The following is an 8236-nucleotide window of genomic DNA, read 5'->3' as shown; positions in this document are numbered from 1 at the left end:
CAATTTTGACCGAATGAAACGATTGAAAATTTTTGACCGAGCTTTGGTTCTTGAGCTGCCTACATATCCCTGGTCTTACAGGAATCAGGCCATATGTAGTTCGGGACCCATCGATGGAATATGCCGATGTAGATTTTCCAAGAAGGGCGCATGTTCAGGTTGAGAAGGATGGTCAGAGTCTGATAGGCTACGGGAATGGGAGCAGAATCGCTCCTGCTGAGACGGCCGTTGCTAGCCAGTGTACCTGCAAATGAATAATACCAACATATATTGTGCGTGAATTTAAACGTGATGCAAGTTCCCATTGGACCATGAATGCTCTCTTCGGACGGGTAGGATGACGTCCTCGGACCATGACGTCCTGAGCCATGAAGCGTATAATAAAGGATTAGCAGGCTATGCAATGATGTCTCGGGCTATGAGAATGATGCCTTTGAATAATGATATGCAAAATATAAAAAATGGGGTCCTCAGGCCATGGCATGGCGTTCTCGGGCTATGAAAATGGTGCCTCCGAACAATGACGCCTTTGGACAATTTGGCGATCATTCAGCCCATTAAATGCAGAAGGTGGCGATCTTTTAGCCCATGCAAGATGTAAATGAAAGGGTGGCGGTATTTCAGCCGTGCGAGATCGATAAAGTGGCGATATTCCAGCCATGCAAGAAATAGTAAAGTGGCGATGTTTCAGCCAGCAGATGTAAATAAAAGTGGCGATATTTCAGCCGATGCAAGAATTAAATAAAGGTGGCGATATTTCAGCCATGCGGGATTTAAATAAAGGTGGCGATATTTCAACCAGCAGATGTAAATAAAAGTGACGATATTTCAGCTGATGCAGGATTTAAATAAAGGTGGCGATATTTCAGCCATGCAGATGTAAATAAAAGTGGCGATATATCAGCCGATGCAGGATTTAAATAAAGGTGGCGATATTTCAGCCATGCAGGATTCAAATAAAGGTGGCAATATTTCAACAAGCAGATGTAAATAAAAGTGGCGATATATCAGCTGATGCAGGATTTAAGTAAAGGTGGCGATATTTCAGCCATGCGGATGGAGGTAGAGCTTAACCTCGGAAGGTAGAATGGTAGCCTTATGCACTGCAAGAAATGCAAGATGGAGGTAGAGCTTAACTTCTGAAAGCAGAATGGTAGCCTTATGCAATGCAAGAAATGTAGGATGGAGGTAGAGCTTAACCTCGGAAGGCAAAAAGGTAGCCTTATGCAATGCAGAGAAATGCAGATGGAGACAGAGCTTAGTCTCGGAAGGCAGACAGGTAGCCTTATGCAATGCAGAGAAATGCAGATGGAGACAGAGCTTAGTCTCGGAAGGCAGAAAGGTAGCCTTAATCAATGCAGAGAAATGCATATGGAGACAGAGCTTAGTCTTGAAAGGCAGAAAAGTAGCTTTATGCAATTCAGAGAAATGCAAATGGAGGTAGAGCTTAACCTCAGAAGGCAGAAAGGTAGCCTTATGCAATGCATAGAAATGTAGAGGGAGACAGAGCTTAGTCTCAGAAGGCAGAAAGATAGCCTTATGCAATGCATAAAGTAAAGGCGAATAGTAATGAAATCTCTTAGCTGATATATGATAGCTGACAGCTGATTGCTGTGTTGTGGCTGCTGGGGATGTCGGGTATGGATAGCGATTGTAAATAGGTGATGATTCTGAGAGTTGTGTTCCTGAAAAAGTATGAGTGTGTAATCGTATCTGATAATTTTATGTCTTGGGTGCCTGCATCCAAAGAAAAATCGTAAGTTTTGTAAAAGGGGGGAAGGTTAGCTCGTCTTTCCGTGGACTTCGCTTGTACTGCTCGGCCCTTGTTTTCATTGGAGTAGCGTTACTAAACAGAGCAACTTTGATAGTAGTCATGCATGATTAGTAAAAAAAATGTAACGTAAATACACAATTAAAAAATAGTTTTCTTTTAGATGAACCGACGACTGCGACGCGGTTCAAGACATTGCAACCTCCCTTGCTCCGGAATTTTGAGGGTCCTCCTCAAAATTCTGCCCCAGTTTACTGGGTTGGTGCTTCTGGCGGTTGCGTGTGATGAATGGCTGAAAATCGCTTCGGAATTTTGAGGGTCCTCCTCAAAATTCTGCCCCAGTTTCCAATAGCGGGGGAAATGAAAATTTTATTGAATTGTGACAGAACCCCTAAGGCTGCCTACGTATCCCCTCTTAAACGGGAATCAGGTCAGGCGTAGTTCAAATTACATCATAAATCATAAATGGCTACACATAATATCGTTTGACTGCATCTGAATTGATTGGCTTCGACCAAACTTCTCCATCCATTTCTGCAAGTATGAGGGCTCCTCCTATTAGAACTTGGTGAACCATGTACGGACCCTGTCAATCGGGAGAGAATTTCCCCTTGGCTTCATCTTGATGTGGGAAGATTTTCTTCAACACTAGCTGTCCCGGTGTGAATCGTCTCGGCTTGACTCTTTTGTTTAAGGCTATGGACAATCTGTTCTGATAAAGCTGACCGTGACAAACTGCAGTCATTCTCTTCCCATCTATGAGGGCTAACTGCTCGTAGCGACTCTTTACCCATTCTGCATCGTCGAGTTCTGCTTCCTGTATGATTCTCAACGAGGGAATTTCTTCTTCGGCGGGAATGACTGCCTCTGTACCATAAACCAGCATATAGGGAGTTGCCCCGGTTGTTGTGCGAACTGTGGTGCGGTACCCCAATAAAGCAAATGATAGCTTCTCGTGCCACTGTTTATGCTTTTCTCATTTTCCTTAGTATCTTCTTGATATTCTTATTGGCCGCTTCTACACCTCCGTTCATCTGAGGTCTGTAGGCTGTAGAATTCTTGTGTTTGATCTTGAATGTTTCACACATTGCTTTCATCAGGTCACTGTTGAGATTGGAACCATTATCAGTAATGATCGACTCTGGGATGCCGAACCGGCAAACGATACGGTCGCGGACAAAGTGTACCACGACTTTCTTAGTCACTGCCTTGTATGATGCTGCTTCAACCCATTTGGTGAAATAATCAATTTCCACTAAAATGAATCTGTGCCCGTTTGATGCAGGGGCTCGATAGGTCCGATAACATCCATTCCCCAAGCGGCGAACGACCATGGCGAGCTTGTTGCAGTAAGCTCGTTTGGGGGCATCCTTATTATGTCTGCATGTATCTAACAACGATGGCACTTTCGGACATACTGGATGCAGTCCGTTTTTATAGTCATCCAAAAATAACCTGTCCGGAGTATCTTCTTGGCTAGGACAAAACCGTTCATATGTGGAGTGCAAGTCCCAGCATGGATTTCTTCTAGTAGTTTAATGCTTCCTAGCGTCGACGCACCTTAATAATCCCAAATCAGGATTCCTCCGCTGTGAAAGAAATTGATAGATAACCTCCGAAGCATGCGTTTCTGGGTGGGATTGGCAAGCTCCGGGTATTCTCCTTTTACTAAGTATTCCTGGATATCGTGAAACCAAGGTTTTCCATCTGCTTCTTCTTCGACATGAGCACAGTAAGCTGGCTGATCCTGAATCTTCACGGGAATAAGATCTATGAAGTTCTTATCTAGATGCTGAATCATAGATGATAGAGTAGCCAATGCATCAGCAAACTCATTCTGGACTCTGGGAACATGTTGGAATTCTGTCTTTGCGAACCTCTTCCTCAACTCCTGCACATGATGCAAATACGGGAGTATCTTGGAGTTCTTGGTCGCCCTCTTCTCGGACCTGATGTATAAGCAAATCCGAATCTCCAATCACTAGCAACTCTTGGACGTTCATGTCAATGGCCATCTTGAGCCCTAAGATGCAAGCTTCGTACTCGGCCATATTGTTGGTGCATGGGAACCTGAGCTTGGCGGATACCGGATAATGTTGGCCGGTTTCTGATACTAGGACTGCCCCTATGCCAACTCTTTTGAAATTTGCTGCTCCATCGAAAAACATTCTCCAGCCATCATAGGATTCGGCAATATCTTCTCCTATGAATGATACCTCTTCGTCAGGAAAATTCGTCTTTAGGGGTTCGTATTCTCCCTCCACGGGATTCTCGGTGAGATGATCTGCCAATGCCTGTCCCTTGATTGCTTTCTTAGTTACGTAGACAATGTCGAATTCACTCAGCAGGATTGCCACTTGGCCAGCTTGCCCGTGGGCATGGGCTTCTGAAAGATGTACTTCAAGGGATCCAACCTCGATATGAGATACGTGGTATAGGCACAAAAGTAGTGCCTCAGCTTCTGGGCTACCCAAGTCAAAGCACAACAGGTGCGTTCCAACAAAGAATACCGGGCCTCGTACGGGGTGAAATTCTTGTTGAGATAGTAGATGACCTGCTCCTTTCTCCCCGTTTCATCATGTTGCCCCAGAACACAACCAAACGCTCCATCCAACACTGCAAGGTAGAGCAATAGAGGTCTGCCCGGCTCTAGCAGGACCAAAACTGGTGGCGCTGATAGGTACTCCTTGATTCTGTCAAAGGCTTTCTGACAGTCATCGGTCCATTTGGTAGCAGCGTTCTTCTTCAGCATCTTAAATATTGGCTCACAGATGACAGTAGATTGAGCTATGAACCGGCTGATGTAATTGAGCCTCCCCAGGAAACTCATCACGTCCTTCTTATTTTTTGGCGGTGGCAACTCTTGAATAGCTTTGACCTTTGAGGGATCCAGCTCTATCCCCCGACGACTCACAATGAAACTAAGTAGTTTTCCGGCAGGAACCCCGAATGCACATTTGGCGGGATTCAGTTTTAGGTTGTACCTTCTCAGTCTATGGAAGAACTTCCTCAAATATTCCATGATCAGTGGCTTTCTTAGACTTGATGATGATGTTATCTACATATACCTCGATCTCCTTGGGTATCATATCATGTAAAATGGTAGTCATGGCCCTCATGTAGGTGGCCCCAGCGTTCTTTAGTCCTAACGGCATCATCTTGTAACAATACATCCCCCACGGTGTAATGAAAGCAGTTTTCTCCGCGTCTTCCTCATCCATCCATATCTGATGATACCCAGCAAAACAATCGACAAATGACTGCAGTTCATGCTTGGCGCAGTTGTCAATTAGAATGTGCATGTTTGGCAAGGGGAAGTCATCTTTTGGACTGGCCCGGTTGAGATCCCGGTAGTCGACACAGAACCTAACCTTCCCGTCCTTCTTCGGTACTGGCACGATGTTGGCTAACCATGTTGGATACTCTACTACCCTGAGAACCTTGGCTTTGACTTGCTTGGTGACTTCTTCCTTGATTTTCAAACTCATGTCAGGTTTGAATTTCCTGAGCTTTTGCTTTACCGGGAGACATGCAGGATCGGTTGGCAATTTGTGAGCCACAATAGATGTGCTGAGACCGGTCATATCATCATACGACCAGGCGAATATATCTTCATATTCCCTTAGAAATTCCGTGTATTCTTTCCTTTCTGATGGTGATAGATGAACACTGATGCGCGTTTCTTTGACATTCTCTGTATCTCCCAGGTTAACAACCTCAGTCTCGTCCAGATTGGACTTAGGTCTATTCTCAAAATCCTCAACCTCTTTAGCAACCTCTTCTGGTATATCATCTTCTTCTGAGTCTATATCCGTTTGTTGCGTTGTCTCGTTGCAAGTCACAATCGTCGGTTCATCAAGATAAGTAATAGTAATGCTGTGTAAATAAATAAAATAAACGATAAAAGGTAATAAGAGCGAGATTTATAAGAAACTGAAATTCTTTGATAAATTTCATAATTGTTTTGAGCATTGGAGCTCTTATTTCGAAATTAAAATGCGGAAAGAAAGTCAACTAGCAAAAATAAAGATGATGCATGGTGCTTTGTTCAGCCTTGCTACCTTGAAGCTTTCCGAGCCCTGGTGGTTCTGATGGACCAATTGTTGAGGCGTGCTCCTCGGCTTACAGCCTGTATGGAAGGGCCTTCCTCCCCCTCCTCCTCGAAAATGACACAACACTCCATTATATCATCTTCCAAAAAACAAATTCTTCATTGCCGCCAGTGCTTCCTCTTCTTCCGACCCATATATGACATCGACTGGCTGGAAAGTCTGCTCCAGGCGAGGTATTGGATGCTCCAACGGGTAGTAGGGACTGCGCCTTGGTGGCGACCAATGGTTGAACTCTTCCCAAGTGTATTCATATCCCAAACAAAAAGTGGTACCATGTTTCTTCAGCTTGATAGCTTTGGCAATTCCCTGGAGGTTCTTGCCGAGTCCCTTGCCAGGTTCGTATCTACACCAAGTCAGTATACTTTCAATTTTGTCATCCCACCATTTATCCTTGTCCATGGCGTTGGCTCGCTCAATGTGATGGTAGGTTTCTCCGCCTATCTTCCTTCTTCCTCCGATTGTCGGGATGGTCTGGCGACTGTATATGGGATTGCTACCATCGCCATGAATAATCACCTCTTGGTGATTCCACTCAAACTTCACTGCCTGGTGTAGGGTTGGTGCTACAGCTCCAGCGGCATGGATCCAGGCCCGTCCCAATAGCAAGTTGTAAGATGTTGGGACGTCTATTACTTGAAAGTCAACGTCGAACCAGGTCGGTCCCATTTGTAGACACAAACTGATTTCCCCAATAGTGGACCTTTGGGATCCATCGAGAGCTTTGACATTGATGGCTCCATCCTTGATCTCATGCAGGCTCTTCCCCAATGTTCTGAGAGTTACCAATGGACAAATATTGAGGCTGGACCCTCCGTCAATCAGAATCCTGGTGATGAAATAATCCTCGAAAAAGAGTCGGTAGGTTATTTAGAAAAAAGAGTTTAACACTGAAAGTCTCAGAGTCACAAGCCAAAGAGATTCAAGTTTAATTACAGACTCACAGTGAGCCTGAAATCCTAGGGTCCCAAAGCGAAACCCTAGTACCACTTGTCAAAGAAACCCCAATACCTAGGGTTTCGAATAGAGTCAGAGGTGAGAAAACAAGGTCTTTGAAAGAGTCTTAGAAATCTCTTTCAAAGACTTATGAGAGACAAACAAACACAAACAAGTTCAGAAGAGAGAGATGATGCGAGTTTTCAAAACAATAGTGGAGAAAAATATACAAACAGAACTCAGTAAAGCGACCGAAATACAGGACCCAAACATAAACACGTATAGGAAAGAGTGAGGAAAACAACACAAATTAATATGCGAGCATAAGATTACAACAAAAATAGAAAAGTCTCGCCTAATAGAACAGAAACAAGAGAGCAAACTCATGCATAATAAGAAGAACAACATAAGAGCATGAAAACACACATAAAGAAAGAACAGGAAGCATCAGAAAAATATTTGAAGAAACCTTTTTCAGAAACCCTAAAAATCGATTTTGAAAAGGAAATTTGGGGAAAACCTTTAAAACGTCAAATAATGCTCAGGCATGTCACAGATCTAAAAGAAATAAGCAAGTACAGAACCTCAGACGGCTTAGAGTTGCAGAAGAAACCCTAGAATGAGAAAGGTTTTGAGGAAAGTCGGATCCTGAGTCAAAAAGACTTATATTGCTTGAATACGCCGGAATAATGGCCGGAAAGGCCATAGATCTACAGATCTGAGAAAGATCTAAAGTGAGGCATTTAGATCGGGCTCCAGAACCTCGAGCAGCTTAGGTTTAATGGTGAGAGAGAGTGAGTACAGGCCATCCATGGCCTGGAATGCCATGGATTCCGGTGGAAACATGGTAGAAACAGGTGGGAGATGATTAGGGTTTCAGAGAGGCTAGTGAGAGTTTGGGAGACTAAGAGGATTTCGAGGCGGCGTATCAGATTGAATGAGCTAGGTTAAGGGGGTATTGGGAATTAAAAAGTGGAAAGGGGAATCTCAGCCGTTGATCAAAATAATCAATGACCTGGATTAAAGGGGAGCCGGGTGGGTTTTAAATCGGGTCGTGGGTTGGGTTAAAAAATTGGAATTGGGTTGGTTTTAATATGGGGCGGAATTGGGGTCAAATTGAGGCTAAAATTGAAAGGAAATGAGATTGTAATTGAAATAAAGATAGGCTAGATGTTAAATAGCCAATTTTCCACTTTTCATTTTATAAAAATAGTAATAATGATTTTAAAAACAAATTAAAAGCACTGAACTAATTAATAATACATAAATTTTAATCCAAAAATACTGGAAATAATTTTATAATTGTAAAAATACTGTTAAATCGTAAAAATAGGCTTATAATTGCAATTATATGCAATTTAGCTTTAGAATACCAAATAAATTTGTAAAAATATACAAAAATCACCTTAATTATATTTTG

The sequence above is a fragment of the Nicotiana attenuata genome, unplaced genomic scaffold (genome assembly GCF_001879085.1).
Source record: "Nicotiana attenuata strain UT unplaced genomic scaffold, NIATTr2, whole genome shotgun sequence".
Classification (NCBI taxonomy): domain Eukaryota; kingdom Viridiplantae; phylum Streptophyta; class Magnoliopsida; order Solanales; family Solanaceae; genus Nicotiana; species Nicotiana attenuata.
The sequence above is the reverse complement of the archived record's forward strand: the minus strand, read 5'-3'. Positions refer to the sequence as shown.